We start from the raw sequence: 17,089 nt of genomic DNA, 5'->3' as shown, positions 1-17,089 counted from the left end.
AAAGGAGAAGGAGAGAGAGATAGAAACATCAATGATAACAGAGAGTCATTGATTGGCTGCCCTCTGCAAGCCCCACATTGGGGATTGAGCCCACAACCTGGGCATGTGCCCTGACCAGGAATCGAACTGTGACCACCTGGTTCATAGGTCAATGCTCAACTGCTGAGCCACACCAGCTGGGCAAGTTATCCCACTTTTACAGCTTTCTCATCATCCTTAGAAAGTCATTAATTGGTAGCAAGAGGGCCAGACCATTTTATAAGTGCCAAAAGACTTACTTAGACCAGAAAAATCTAAATATTAACAGGCAGAAATGCAATTACAGCTTTCTTCCATTGCATGTGTACCTGATGAGTACTTTAATGATTGGTCTCTCTCTCAGTGTCTCTCGCTCTCTCCCTCTCTTTCTCTCTCATACACGACACACACACAGTACAGAGCAGGGAGAGGACTCTGTGCTCTTAACATCTACAATGTCCTCATTGCACAATACTTACTGGAACAGTAAGATTATTTAATTGGTAGTGTGATGTATGTATTTATAAAAAATAGTATAAAATTTTTATTTACTTAAGAATGATCTATTAGGATTCTGTTTGTATGGCCTTGTTCTAAGACCAATACATATTTGTGATCTTTGCCTCTGAGGGCAGAAAGTGATTAGTTCATTTGATATTCTGTGTGAGGAATCTGAGGCTTGCATTACGGCCTCTTCCCTACCCTTGCCAAGTCCAATTATGCCTCAGCAAGGCTTCTCACCCCGTCCTCCCCTGTCCCCAGAGTTCATCTGAGCACATCTGTTGCTCCATGAAAAGTTTTGGCAAAAGCTGCTTTCCCTTGTGCTGAGAGTCATCTGTCTTGACTGGCTTAGAACTGTTTTTACTTACTGTGTGTGTGTGTGTGTGTTTGGAGAGAGAGAGAGAGAGAGAGAGAGAGAGAGAGAGAGAGAGAGAGATCTACTTTTATATATTAATATATAGGGTTTCCAAAAATATAGATGTACAATGTCTATAGATTCTAAGATGTATTTTAATAAACACTGCCTTTATAATTATTCAAAGTGTGTATACATTTTTTAGGATACCCTGTATATGGCATTTTAATAGAGATAGCAACATTATGATATCAAACCAAGAGTGATACAGAGATTCCAATTCCAAAATGGTTGGGAGAAACTGGTTTAAACCCTCATGTGCCAGAGGAAGAGGCCAGGATTCTGAATGTTTTCTTCCCACTCTGCCTTTCGGATCAGTCTTTCCCGGCTATCACCCTCAACTCTGGGCTCTCTTGTACTGAGTGGGTATTCAGAAGTTAATACTGACTCTTCATTTTGAAAGCTATTACCAATGACCTATTAGATTTACCTTTGGTCACAGAGATTTTATCAGAAGGTAACATATCTGGGAACTAACTTTGCACAGGACTGGTAAATGGTAAGACATGACATCTTGAATTATATAACTGATGCCTCAGTTCTTAGGGTAGCTGGAATCTCTGGGCCAGTCACCTCTAACTACAAGTATCAATGGCTTCCTCAGGGTCCCTTGGGGGTGGCTAAATGGAACAAGCTAGGAAGGTGTGGCCCATGGTTATGGAAACATCAAACCTGACAAGCCTGATGACATCCAAAGTGTTTGCTCCATGTCCAGGAGCTGAGTACAGCAGCTAAGAAGTTGCTCGACATCTCAAAGCCTGGGCCCATGCTGTGCAAAGGCACAGGGTAGCTACCAAAGGAGTTTGTGTTCCAGGTGCTCCAGATGTCAGTACCGCATACATAATTTGCAGGGCCCAGTGAAGAATGAAAATGCAGGGCCACTTGTTCAAAAACCATTTCAAGATGACAGCAGAGTATTGAACCAGGCATGGGGTCCTACTAAGTGTCCATGAAGCCAACCCTGCATGAAGCACAGCACCAGGCCAAAGTGGAGCCAGTCGGAAGTTCAACAGGGGCGGGGATGGGGCAGGAGGCTTCTTGGCAGGCACAGCGCCAAATCTGTCTTCACAACATACGGGATTCTTCCTTCTGTGACTGACATGCCCTTTCAGTGGCATCCAAGCTGGCTGTGCTTAGCCACTACTAACTATGCATGAGTAGTCTACGAATTAAGCATTACCATTATTTTCAAATACTTTGAGGAAGTTCCGAAAGATTTGAAATCCATTCACACAATCTCAAAATAAGTCAACAGTGAAATTGTCAATGAAAGAAAAGGAAGAACTGTTACATTCTTTCAATATGACCATAATGTTGTCAAAATCAGAATGGTTTCAAAAATATGCTTTTAAAAATATAATATATGTGAATAAAGCTTATAGTTAGTGATGACTATCAAGAATTTGAAAAATCTTGATTGGATTTAAAACTCTTCATCAGGAATTGTGATTTCAAGCATAAAATCTGATATTAAAAAGCTATATTCATAAAAGCAAATTTCTCATTAAAAATTAAATAGATTATTTTTTTAGAATTTTTATACAAATTTAGTATAGTATTTAATATCTTCCCTAAATTTTGAATTTTATTTCTTATAATTATATAATACTAGAGGCCCGGTGCACAAAAATTTGTGCACTCGGAGGGGGGGTCCCTCAGCCCGGCCTGCGCCCATTCACAGTCTAGGACCCCTTGGGGGATGTCCACCTGTCGATTTAGGCCCACTCCCCGGGGGATCAGGCCTAAGCTTGCAGTCAGACATCCTTCTGGCAGCCAGGGAGCCCTCGGGGGATGTCCGACTAAAGGCTTAGGCTCCCAAGGGATCAGGTCTAAACCGTTAGTTGGACATTCTTAGTGCTGCCACGGAGGTGGGAGAGGCTCCTGCCACCACCACTGCGCTGGCCAGCCATGAGCCAGCTTCTGGCTGAGTGGCACTCCCCATATAGAAGTGCACTGACCACCAGGGGGCAGCTCCTGCATTGAGCGTCTGCCCCCTGATGGCCAGTGTGCAGCATAGCAACCGGTCATTCTGACGTTTAGTCAATGTGCATATTAGCCTTTTATTATTATTATATAGGATGTCCCTATTTCCGCCCTTTTGCCCCCTCTACCCAGCTCTTGCCCCCCACTTCTCTCTGGCCATCACCATACTGTTGTCTGTGTCCATGGGTTGTATATATATTTTCTTTGGCTAATCCCTTCTTTAAATTCACTTCTTTAAATTTTTATTTTCAGATAAGTGCTTATAACTGCACTATTGTATATTTTCTATTATATCATTTAGAATTAAGATATTTTTTAATTGAACCTTTGTAAATTTTAGCACAATTTAATAAATTATGCTAGAAGCAATTAGGAGATTTTTCATGTAATGCAGATACATTTCAATCAATATTTTATTAATTTTTAATTTTTTAATATTTTAATTTGAAATAATCTCATACATGTAAAAAACAACAACTATAAAATACTACAGTATATTATATGTACCCGTCACCCAATTTCTTAGGTGTTAATAATTTAAACATAACCATTATACAACTAACAAAATTTGAAATATATTTTTCTTATAATCTCTTTAATGTTACTTAATCCATTTACTTTGTTTTTGTTAATCTTCACCCAAGGATATTTTTTCATTGAATTTTAGAGAGAGTGAAGGGAAAGGGAGAGACACGTTGATTGGTTGCCTTCTGCACATGATTTGATAGGGACTGGGGATAAAGCCAGCAACTGAGGTACATGCCCTTGACTGGAATCAAACCTGGGACCCTTCAGTCCATGGGCTAATGCTCTATCCACTGAGCAAAACAGGCTGCAGCTTAATTCATTTACTTTTAATCTATATGTGTCTTTATATTTAAAGTGGGTTTTGTTTTTGACTCATCCTCATAATCTGTCTTTTAATTGGTGCATTTATGCCACTGACTTTCAGAGTGCTTACTGTAGAGTTACTTGCCATATCAGGCGGCTTCTGGGGCTTCTGGGGCGGGACTGCCTTGCTACCCATGACCCGCCGATCGAGTCCCTGGTGGCAAGGCGGGGCCAGCTCCTGGGGGCTCCTGGGGGCGGGCCTGCCCTGGATGGCGATGCACTGGCGGCACGCACTGTCCCGCCCTGCCTGCAGTATACAAATTAGCCGCCATCTTTGTTGGTGGTTAATTTGCATATCATGCTGATTAGCCAATGGGAGGCATAGTGAAGGCACGGTCAATTACCATGTTTGTCTATTATTAGATAGGATAAAGAAAGGGTAATGAGGACTTTTTCTAAGTCCCCTATAATTTACCCCAGTGTGGATCTTAAACTATTATCATTTTTTTATGTGTGTTACAAAGTGAAAAACCTTGGAAGCAGCAGGCTAGCCAGCAGCTTTCAGAAGGAATCTGAAATAACTCTTCTGCTTTTGCCCACTGGTGGTAGCAAAAACTATGTATTGAGATTTTTGACTTAGGAAATCAAGGCATGACTGAAACAGGATTCAGTCATGACAATTAATAGTACTTCAAAAAATAGTACTTCATAGAGCTGTTGAAATGATTATGTGAGATACTGTATGTTAAATGCTCAGAACAATGCCTGGAGTCTAGGAAATACTCAATGAATAGCAGTTTTACTATTACCTAACACCTTGGATAACCAATGAATTAACAAATTCTGGAGAGACCAAGATGGCGGCATAGGTAAACACCGGAGATTGCTGCCGCAAACAGCCACTTCAAAAATACAACTAAAAGACAGAACGGACATCACCCAGAACCACAGGAAGGCTGGCTGAGGAGAGACTCTTCAACTAGAAGGAAAGACAACAGCACACCGAGGCTCAGAGGAGGCTCAGTGTGGAAAATATAGAGGTGTGGTGGTGCGCGCGCAAAGCGGGCTGGTGGCTGAGGGCGCGGTTGTCGTTTTCAATCAGGAGGGAGACTCAGACTCTGAGCTCCAGATCCAGGCGAGTCTCTAGGGACTCAGACTCAAACGGGAGAAGTGGGATTGTCTGGTATCAGTTGGAACGTGAGGGCAGCTTTCTCTCCGAGGTTTGCAGCCGTTGCTAGGGTTCTGAGAAGCAGAGCCTCTGGGAACGGGACTGAGAGCAGCCATAACTGCTCCCTCCGCCCACCCTGTTGATCCCGTGCGACCCGCCCCGCCCCTCCCCGCCCAAGCCCTGCGCAGGGCCATTTGCCCGATAGCCTCAGGCAAAGGCTAGATTAGCACCTCTCCAGAGAACAGAAGTTTTCCCGGCAGACACAGCTGATTCTCACAGCCAGTCGGCCTGGTGGTCAAATCCCTCTAGTATTAACTACAAAAATCAAGGCTCAACTAGAACAAGACTGCGCACAAAGACCACAAGGGGGTGCACCAAGAAAGCATAAAAAATGCGGAGACAAAAAAACATGACAGAAATGGAAGATATAGAGCTAAAAAACTCAATTTTGAGGGCTTGCAATAATGTGCTAGAAGCTGCCAATAAACTTGATGAGAGCCTCACGAAAACTAATGAGACCCTTGATGCTATGATAAAGAACCAACTAGAAATTAAGCATACACGGACTGAAATAAAGAATATTATACAGACACCCAATAGCAGACCAGAGGAGCGCAAGAATCAAGCCAAAGATTTGAAATACGAAGAAGCAAAAAACACCCAACCGGAAAAGCAAAATGAAAAAAGAATCCGAAAATACGAAGATAGTGTAAGGAGCCTCTGGGACAGCTTCAAGCGTACAAATATCAGAATTATAGGGGTGCCAGAAGATGAGAGACAGCAAGATATTGAAAACCTATTTGAAGAAATAATGGCAGAAAACTTCCCCCACCTGGTGAAAGAAATGGACTTACAGGTCCAAGAAGCGCAGAGAACCCCAAACAAAAGGAATCCAAAGAGGACCACACCAAGACACATCATAATTAAAATGCCAAGAGCAAAAGACAAAGAGAGAATCTTAAAAGCAGCAAGAGAAAGAGACTCAATTACCTACAAGGGAATACCCATACGACTGTCAGCTGATTTCTCAACAGAAACTTTGCAGGCCAGAAGGGAGTGGCAAGAAATATTCAAAGTGATGAATACCAAGAACCTACAACCAAGATTACTTTATCCAGCAAAGCTATCATTCAGAATTGAAGGCCAGATAAAGAGCTTCACAGATAAGGAAAAGCTAAAGGAGTTCATCACCACTAAACCAGTATTATACGAAATGCTGAAAGGTATCCTTTAAGAAGAGGAAGAAGAAAAAGGTAAAGATACAAATTGTGAACAACAAACATGCATCTATCAACAAGTGAATCTAAGAATCAAGTGAATAAATAATCTGATGTACAGAATGAACTGGTGATTATAATGAATCAGGGACATAGAAAGGGAATGGACTGACTATTCTTGGGTAAAGGGGAATGGGAGATGTGGGAAGAGACTGGACAAAAATCGTGCACCTATGGATGAGGACAGTGGGTGGGGAGTGAGGGCGGAGAGTGGGGCAGGGACTGGGAGGAGGGGAGTTATGGGGAGAAAAAAAAAGAGGAAAAAATGTAATCTGAACAATAAAGATTTAATAAAAAAAAAAATCTGTTGACTCTGTCTGCAATGCCTCTGCTCTGTTCTTGACCTTACTTTTCATTCCTCCTATTCCACCCTACCATAATTTAGCATTTTATCGTTCTTCCTCTGACAGTTACATACGCCTTTTAATTTGTCTTTTCAGTGTCTATTTTAAACCCATCTGGTTCAATGAAGACATGTTAGGTGACAGAATATCCAACATAAATTTTATTTTTTCATACATTAAGACATTCGAAGTTTCCAGAGTTGGTTCAGCAATTCAACAATATCAGGGCTTAGGTTCAGGGAGTGTGTGTTGTATTGTTTGTTTTGCCTTCCTCCTCTCCCCATGGTCTCAATATGGCTGCTATAGCTACAAGTATCACCTCATGATGACATCTAAAAGCATGGTGAAAAGGGGTATTTTTTCTCTGTTTTTTCTGTTATCAGAGTAGAAAATTCTTCCAGAAAGCCTCTTAGAGTCCCTTAGAACACATCTACCTTTAACCAGTAATAGGCAAAGAGCAATGGAATCATAATAATTGGCTTAGATGTCTCAGCATTTACCCTTGGGCCTGGGCCTACATCCCCTGAGCATAGTACTAGTCCTATACCCAAACAGAATTAGGATTTTACTAGCTAGACAAGAGTGATAGCTATTAGGTAAACAACCAACAATTTTAGGTAGTCCTTCGTACACACCACTGACAGATTCAGCAAGCATTTATCCCTTGAACAAGAATTCAGTTTACTGAGTCCCTTCACCTGGAATTAAGTGTTTAGTCCCTAATCTGACAGATGAAGTCAGATTCTGTGAACAGAATCCTCTTGGAGCATTCTATACTTTTGCTTCATAGCTCCTTATCACACTTTGTAATTATACATGAATTTAGAGAAGTACTTGACTAATATCTCTACCCAGCTAACTCCAGAATGTAAATTCTATTAGAATAGTGTCTGTTTCGTTCATCATTATAATCAACACCAAACACAGTAGGTATTCATAGATATTGGTTGAGCGACTGAATGTTTAAATCTATCAAAGGAAACAAGCAGAATTTCAACAGTTAGATATTTAATCTGGCAAAAGCAGGTTTCTGTGTAGCTAACAAAAAAGGTTGAAAGAATTTGGTACCTCAACATCACCAACATTTTGTTAAAGAACTAATTGCCAAGCCCTGTGTGCACATGGGACCATTAGTAATTCTGTAGCTATGCAAATTAAAACAGTGATGTATGATTTATAGCTTTAATAACATTCTGAAGGCTCTTAAATTTTAATCACTTGCAACATCCTTTTTAATATTCAATTACTTTATTAACTAATTAGGTCACTTGCTGAAAAAGCACATAAGGCTGGTGCTATTTTAATATCAGCTGAGCCTCACAAAATACCTTTGAAATGGTGCAAATGGTTTATTTATTTTAAACAGATCATTAAGATGCTATAATTAATAAACCAATTACAAAAAAAGGCCTGATAGTGATAGATGCACAAGTACAATAGCAGTGTCCGATGGATTCGTCACTTTTATACACATACATCAAGGGGCAAAACTTAAATGAAAATCCACTGTAAAAAGTGCTTTCCTCAATAATTTATTTGTGTGATGACTGATAACCCTATCTCGGCAAACCTAACTTGAGGCTTGTTCATTATGCAAACCTGTAATATGTACTTTCAGTTCATCTAATGACACTCACGATGGAAAATCCACCGCATGCTAAACTCAGCGCTCCTTGATGACTTACAAGAGCCTTAATTTGCAGACCGAGTTGGGCACTTCACGACGTATCAGTGCGTTGGAGTGAGCCGAGCCTCCCAGCGGAGAACCAGGAGACACATACCGGGTCAGCAGCAAGCCTTGCTTATTGATTTCCCAGCGCTGCGTTCAGGTCTTCAAAGCAAACAAAGTGAACAAAGAAAGCTAAGGCCAAGCCTGTGGGGACTTTTCACCCCAAATCCTCAAAGGAGACAGTGGTTCATAGCATTAAGCCCACATTGCTAATACACAGAGATGTTGGGACTAGGGCTGAGGATGGGTAAGATGCAGTTCTTAGGCTTGGAATAGAGTTTTATTTTCAGGATCAGGGTAAAGTGAGAGGAACCAAATCATTTTGCTGGGCTGGGAAAGGACACCATCGAATCCTAGAGGCCAAGTAATTTTTCTGGCCAAAAATAATATAATAAAAACATAATAGCCCCATTTATTGAGTGTTTACTACCACTAGACACTGTGTCGCTGCCTGAGTTATCTTCTTGGGTAGTTCAGGGTATTTGTTTAGTTGACATTTATTTACTGAGCACCTCTGAGACCAGGGACTATTCTAAGCACTGGAGACACTGGGGGTGACAACACTAGACAGACAAGTTTCTTGCTCTCCTGGTGTTTATATTCTATTGGGGAAGACAACAAAATCATACATTGCATGGAAACAAAATAAAAGCAACAGCTTTTAGGCAATGCAAAGTGCCACGAAAAAATCCAAACAGGAGAATGGAAGACTGATGAATGATGACTAGGGCAGTTCTTTTTGATTTGTTGTCCTCAGAGAAGGCCTCTCCAAGGAAAGTAACAACATTTGCAAATGGACAGGAAGATTTTGAACAACATAGCGTCTGTTCTTCCCCCAGTGTCACCGATTGTTTTCTGCTTTATGTCCTTTTGAAGTTAGTGGAGGTGAATGGGGAAGGTAACTAGAGAGAGAGACAGGGAGGCGGGATGAGGGTGGGAGTAGCGGGTAAGGGAGAAATTGAGGGAAAATGGGAGGTGGCATCATTATGTTGCCATCTTTATTATTCTTTTGCAAGTGTGGCCACTTTTTGCAGTCAGACTCCAATACAAACTTGCGTGCATTTGGTTGTTCGTGTGTGTGGTGGTGGGTTCAGAACTGCAGGGAGCATTGCTTCTCATCCCTCCTGCTTCCTGCCACTGCCGTGTTCTGCAAGTGGTCACAGTGATGTTTTATGTATTTCCAGTCTGTTTTGGCACCTTCATGATGTGTTGATGAAACTTTAAAATATTTATAAATTTCCACATTGTCCCAGGGAAGCTAAGTTCTTTGGGAAGAGCAACCTAGCACCAACAAGAAATCTGATGTGGGTGCTACTCAAATACGTGGAAAATAAATAACCTCTTGCCTAATGGAAAACATCAGAAAGGGCCCCCATTATCTCTGTCAATTGTGAAACAAACAGCGGTCCAGCGAAGTGTGCCCCTCCCAACTCCCACTCATGGGTCCCACTATATCCCCAACTCCTAGCCCAAGCTGGATTATCTCTGAGAGTTGTGTTAACGTTTTTTTTCTTCAAATGAGACAAGAAAAGGTTAAATATAAGCAGACACCTACATTAATGGATAACTACTTTGGTGGGTGAAGTTCCATCAGAGCCAAGTGAATATTTGTCCTTTCCCTCTTCACCCATCCAGAGTGAATCCCAGTCAGGAATATAAGTGAAAGGAGTGCACTAGTGGAACTCGGATATTAAGGAAGAGAAGAGCTGTGAGTTTTGCAGTGAACTTGGACAAGAAAAAGCTAGTTCTGTGCATCTCTCAGGTTCTCGAAGCGGACTAGAAGGTTTTTACAGTCTTCACAAGAGTTTCTCTTACTCATTCTTGTGGTTTCTCTATCTAAATAAATTTCTCTAACAAAATAAATTATTCTTATTCAATATTTGTTCTACTTAATCACTAGCATTGTAACGGCATTGTAATCTGTAAATTGTAATCGCACATGTCTGTTTCTGCCACACTGAGTATTAAGTAGATCTTTTCTAAGAAAATGAATTATTGTAAACCATTTTTCTAGAAAAATTAATCATGCTAAATTTTGGAATACAGTCTATTTGTGGCCTGGGTCTTCTTTCCTTTTTAAAATTTGGAACTGGAGCAAGATGGTTGGGTTTTGAGGTCTGCAAAGGACTGTAAACAACCGATGAACATTCACTTGTAAGGGTGACCTCTGGGACACACATCTTTTATCAGGAGTGGATTCTTCAGGGATTCTGCTCTCTCTCAGGGATTGACAGGGTGAGAGAGAACAAGTATGCCCAGAGCAAATGGTCTGCAGACACACGGGTAGGGTAGTGCATGTCCTGGGACTTAATCACTCCTTTCTCACACCTGGTAGTAACCAAACCTTTTTCATTGAACATCCTATCCATAAATGGGTGTTCAGTGTCCCACCACAAATACTTATATTTATAAAATATCTATTCCACTGTTATTCTGAATATTAATCAGTAAATTTTATTTTTCTATATTTTAGATAAAATAAATACAAATAGATATTCCATCCTTCTCATGCCGTGGCGGACCCTCTGGCATTCTTCCAGGGCCTGTGTGATGCAAACCATTGAAATCCCTGCTCAGAACAATCGAGGTAACCTGAGGTAAACTTGGTTTCTTGCAGAAACCTCTGTGTTGATGGGGAACAGATTTACTGCTAGGGGCACCTTAAGAGCATTTTGGGCATTTCTTGTATAAGAATCTGAGTGGAAAATGCATTAAACAGAACATTCTGGCCTTTGACCTTCCCTGGAGCTTCTCTTGGGATCACCGGTCCCAAGCTTTCACAGAGATGTGCAGTCATCTGAAACACCAGGCTTCCCCAAGTGCTGCCTTTACCATCATAATTTCTACCCTGTCAGAGGACTGTGGTATTGTTATTTAAGAAGTACTTTTCTTTAAGTTTTCTCATTTTCACTTAAATTCATATAATTAAAAATGTTCTTTAGATCACTACCATAAATGGAATGCCAACATTACTTAATATAAATAGGAAGAAATTTAAAAAATTAAGTGCATAATTAGTAAATTAAAAGAAACACCACAGTGAGATATCACTTACACCTGTTAGAATGACTATCATCAAAAAGACAAGAGATAAGTGTTACCGAGGATGGTATTGATGGAGAAAAGGGAGCCCCTGTGCACTGTTGGTGGGAATGTAAACTGGTGCAGCCATCTTTTCAAAAGTTTTGAAGTGCCTTTTTACCATTCAACGATGAGTTAAAAATCTTTTTCAAATATAAAATATGTAATTATGAAGCTACAACTAACAGGAATCTAAATAATGGCAACATTATTGAAGAATTTTATGAACTCAGCACTGATGGCTGAATTTTGAGGATGTATCTCTTAAGAGAAGCCCATGGAAAAATCCCCAATGTGGGGCCTGGGACCCACCTGTACTTGCCATATAACAATAAAAATATAACATATAACCTTGACAGAGAAAAACACCATCATCTCAGAATGTACTTCCAATTCAAACTGACTGAACTTATCATCTTTCTCAGAGTTTTGGAAAGTAGTAAGGTGGAAGGGAAAAAAAGAATTGACTAACAAAAGTAAGTTGTTATGAGGGGTGAGTGAGTATTATTATTTACGTCACTTGAGTTTAAGTCATTTATTTTTGCTAGCATCTAAGATATGCAGGTGTATATACAAGATGCATAACAATTTAAGAAATTTTTCTTAAAAAAAGAAAATTAATATTTTTATTATACTTGGACTGGAAATGATACAAATATGATTGCATCTGCCTGATAGTGCCTGCCTGAGTATGGCATTGGAATCCCTTCAAATGTTTCCCCACATAATCAAGGTTAGAGTATGTTATTGCATATTCAAATATATGATTTCCTACTGGATTGCAGTATTCAATATTGTCATATTTACATGAACAATGCAACCTGTCCTTCCCTACAAAACCACTTCCTTTGTACTGAGCCAACCCATCATTAGAAGTTTTTGGTTTTCATTCTGTGTTGTTAGGTGAAGTGGTAGTTGTGGTGGTAATTTTTATATAGTTTTGGGGGAAGATGGATCTTACATCCCCACAAATAAGGTAATAATCTTTGTGTAAGAATTCAAGGTAATGTTTTATTTAATAATGGAGTCACACGAGTGAGATTACAGAGTTTTTCATATGTATTTGATGCTAAGTGTTCTTTCCAAAACAACCATAATTCTCAGCTTGTGATAGAACACCACATTTGTTTTAAAAAAATCATTTTCCTGTTGTGGGGAGTGGGTGGGACTTAGTTCCCATTAAAAAACAAACAAAACTTATTCCCATGGTGTGCATGGGAATATAACTAAAGGATAAAGTCTAAAGTCGTATTAGACTTTCTCCTTGAAAAGGCCAAGGTGGGGAAATGGAGTCTTATCAAGAGCTGTGTCCAACTTATTGGAGAGTCTCATTTGAACCAATTATCAACACCTGAATCACTGCCTGCATGGGGAGTGAGGGTTTGCTCAGAAGGACCCAGCAGTTCCCAAGTTACCTGCAGACACACAGAAGTTTCTAAATATTTTCCCATTCATTGGAAATCCATCTTCTACCAATTTGATCCTGATATTTTCTGCCTTTCCCATCTAGAAATGTCTCCTTTGTTTTAAAGAATCTTGGCAAACATAGGGTTTAATGGAACAAAATGGAAGACATTTTGGAACACAGACATTGTAAGCCTCAAATCAGGCATTGAGAAAGAAGTTGTACATCAAAAACATGACCACCCGTTTGCAAAGAGTGTTAGCAGAAGTGTAGAACTACAAAGACACAAGTAGATAACAGTTGATTGTTAACCTCCCAAACTCGATTCAATGTGACAGTGACACTTCACAGCACATTGCATCCAATCTCATTTGAAGCTGACAAAGATTGTTTCTGCTTTACATCTATTGGTTTATTAATGGTCTACAGCCTCTTAAGCAGATGCATATTCATTAGGTAGCCAGCTGTTAGGAGGTTCCCAGATGTCGAATGTAACTCTGTCTTGGAACATTTTTTTTTCCTTATCATGAAATGAAGTAATTGAGGCCTTATTAAAGAACCAGTTAATTACTAAAGCGGTACCTTATGGCACCCTTTTTATCATTTAAATCTCAGAACTCTTGGGATATCTAAAAATTTTGGTAAAGAGACAGTACTTAAGAGCCAATCTTTATTATATATTTATATAGAGAGACACATAATGTTGGAGGAATTAAAAGTATGTGAAAAGTTCTTAACAACTGAAAAATTTTCAGCTACAATATCCTTTCCTTGGCTTGTTATAGGAATTAGGTCCGAAGGATAACACTGATAAATCTAGTAAGTCAATTAAAAGTAAAAATACTTTAATATTTCTTTTATCTAATCTTATCACTTTCCTTTAATAGATGACTTGAAAAATGGTTCTTTGTGTAACTTATGCCTCACTTCATCTTATATTTTTTCTCTATCAAAAAGAAGATGGTTTAACTATGGCAGCGGTTCTCAACCTGTGGGTCGCGACCTCTTTGGCGGTCGAACGACCCTTTCACAGGGGTCGTCTAAGACCATCCTGCATATCAGATATTTACATTACGATTCATAACAGTAGCAACATTACAGTTATGAAGTAGCAATGAAAATAATTTTATGGTTGGGTCACAACATAAGGAACTGTATTTAAAGGGCCAGAAGGTTGAGAACAACTGAACTATGGCAATCAAACTATGGTTTTCTAATTGCCAGGTATTTCTAAATGCCCTTTGAAACCCCATTCTAAAGATGTTAATTCATACATTTCCTTGAGAATAACTTAAACCTAGAAATTTTATTTCTACTTTTGTTTGGTGGCTAGGTATCTCAAATCTATTTCTCAAATGCAAGAATTACAGGATTAAATAAAAAGTTGCCAAAAGCACACAATCTTTAGAAAGCATTGCAGTGCATTTTAAAAAATGGGTTAAGCAAGCAGTCCAAGGCCATCCACCTTTATGCGGCCCTTAACATGTCTGATCCCTGGAGGAGCCTTTGTGTTATACTATTCCAAATCTGCTGAAATTTTTTGCTTTCGAGATTTGGTTAGTGTCTTATTCTAAATTATATCGCCATTTCTACAAAACAAACAAAAGGTTTACTCTTCAGAAGAGATCCATTTTCATTTGCTCTGTGGCTCATCTCCTGTCGGTGACCTTTAGAAGATGCAAATAGAATTCATAAACATTCAGTGCTTACTTAAAGCATATTTAACAATCATTTACTAGCTGTCTACTATGTGTGGAGTGATACATGGCATCTGGAATGTGGTTAGAGATCAGGGATAAGTAAGAAAAAGCTGACAATTTATCTGAATGGCATGTACAATCTTTAAATAAAAGGTCTGAAATATTAACAGAGGGATAAAGATGGATGATGGAATGAAACTGGATTTGGATTCCTGTCTTAGGAGTCTTGGCTTCACTAACTACTTTGATCTTTTGGAGCCTGTTTCCTCATCTATAACAAGGGGATAGTAACTGTTCTATCTCCTTAGTTTAAGGCTATTGTGAAGATCTGGGAGGAAATGAGTGTGAATTCACTCTGTAAATGCATGTTATCACTCTTTGAAATACTCAATTTATATATGCCCCTTAGAAAAATTTATATCTTTTATATAAATAACTATTAATGCATTTCAGTATTAATTATGACAGTTAAATAACTATTGTCATACCATTTTCCATCCAAGTTTTTTAAAGTCTAAGTCAAAGGGAGTGCTGTGACAGCCATGGCAATAAAAGCAAATGGGGCCTTCGGAATGTACTCTCTCTGGTGGTCATAGTCCCCTCCGAGGAACTTTTGAGGAGAGTGAAGTAATTACTTATCTCAGTACCTAGACACCAGTTGTTATCATCTTGCCTATCTCCTCAGTTCTACCCTTTTACATGGAGCTCCAACCACGCCCACTACACTTCATAAGGTCTTTTCCATTTGGGTTCAAATGGCTAGCTTTTCTTCATCCTTCTCCAGATCTCTGCATAACAGCTCTCTTCTCAGAGAGGCCTTCTTGAGTCACCTGTTTAGATTAGGCCCCTCCTGTTCTTGTGTAACAGCACCTTGATTATCTCCTTCAGAACACTTACACATGTGCACATTTCCATGTGGTGGTCTTATGGGTTTCTGCTGCAGTTGCCGTGGTACATAACGAGGTAGTGCAGGCTGTAGGCACACAGTAACTATGAGTAAACACATGGAAGAAGTTTTGGGTAGTGGTCCTCTGGTTTAGTGGCCCATTGCCATATGGCAGTCTAATTTCTGAGCTGGGAGGGTTTAGATTTTCTACATTTTTATCATGACTGTTTTAGTATTGTTGTCCTTGATTTAATTTTTTTGAAACATATTTTTATTAATTTTAGATAGGGAGAGGGAGATATAGAAACATCAATGATGAGAGAGAATCACTGATCAGCTGTCTCCTACATGCCCCTCACTGGGATCGAGCTTGCAACCTGGGCATGTGCCCTTGGCTGGAATCAAACCTGAGACCCTTCAGTCTGCAGGCCGACACTCTATCCACTGAGCCAAACCAGCCAGGCTTGATTTAATTTTTGATGATTGACAAGTGGAAATATCATGAAAAAAATCTAGAAATACCAGAACCCAGTCCACAACCTAGTATTTTAGCTGCGTTTTAGAAAATAGTTTAATAAAACTGGTATATAAATTACTAGACACAAAAGATCAGATCTTCAGCGTCTCATTAACAAAAGTTGATTCTGTGCCTTACATATGCACTAGTTTTTAAAACGAAGCTCTTCTAGGATGAGAGGGAATTCTGCCTAGGATTTCCTTCCTCTTTCCAAGTAAAAACTCTGTGAAACATTCTTACTTAAGGCTGACATCGGTGGTCAGTTACTGGAAATCAACAGTCTCTGGTTTGGGGACCCTGCACAACAATCTTTTCAAAGCCACTTTGGCTGTGTCATTTCTGACACACCTGTTCTATATCTACCAAAAGTCATTGTTCCATAGGCTCTGAGAATGAAGAGAGCAGAGGTATGGAAGGTGCCCAGCAGAGCTGGCTTCTGCCTTTTCATGAAAGGATAGGAACCTTGCTGGATTCCTACGGTCTGGGGATCAAATTTATCTAGGGTTTATAAGGAGCATTATCAATGTGGATGGACTCTTTCTATAGCCATATCCTCCGTGAAGTGTTTGCCAGAGAACACAGTATACAAGGGTTACCTGAGAGACCTTCAGGTTTGACTCATTTTACTCCCTCTTCTCAGAGGACAGAAAAGGAAGCTTACCAAGCACTCAACACCCAGTTTCTCAGTCTAAGCTTTTCTAAAAAATCCAAGGTGGGTAAGACATTTACTTATTTACTAGTTTTAAATATGCACTATGTATCAGAATAATTTTAGAAACTGAGCAAAAGCTATGGTGTTACCAATTTTTAATATTCAGTATTCAGAAAGCAATTTCATGTGACAGGCCTTAGCTTGTGACTGAGGTGAAAGGGAAAACTAAGTTCTTTGTACATCAACTAGATCACTTTATAAGCAGAATAAATCAAACAAATGGATACATGGTTACTAGGAAATAATCTTACCTGTTAATTCTTGATAGTCACAATTTCCCAGGTGAGGCCTGAGGACCACTGGGGAGCCTGAAACCCATTCAGGGGACCTGCCAGATTCCAACCATGTATCCCCAAGGCCGGACTTTTCCCATATACTAGAACTTCCACAAAACAACATAGCACAGTAGATTGAGTGCAGAGGCCGATAAGAGAATACAGGTATACTTTTTTTTAAATCCTCACCTGGGATATTTTTCCAGAGAGAATGGAAGAGAGAGGGAAAGACAGAGAGAAACATTCG

This window comes from Myotis yumanensis, unplaced genomic scaffold (assembly GCF_028538775.1).
Source record: "Myotis yumanensis isolate MYYU_CA2020_CCGP unplaced genomic scaffold, mMyoYum1.0.hap1 SCAF_5, whole genome shotgun sequence".
Classification (NCBI taxonomy): domain Eukaryota; kingdom Metazoa; phylum Chordata; class Mammalia; order Chiroptera; family Vespertilionidae; genus Myotis; species Myotis yumanensis.
This window is presented reverse-complemented; position numbering follows the sequence as displayed.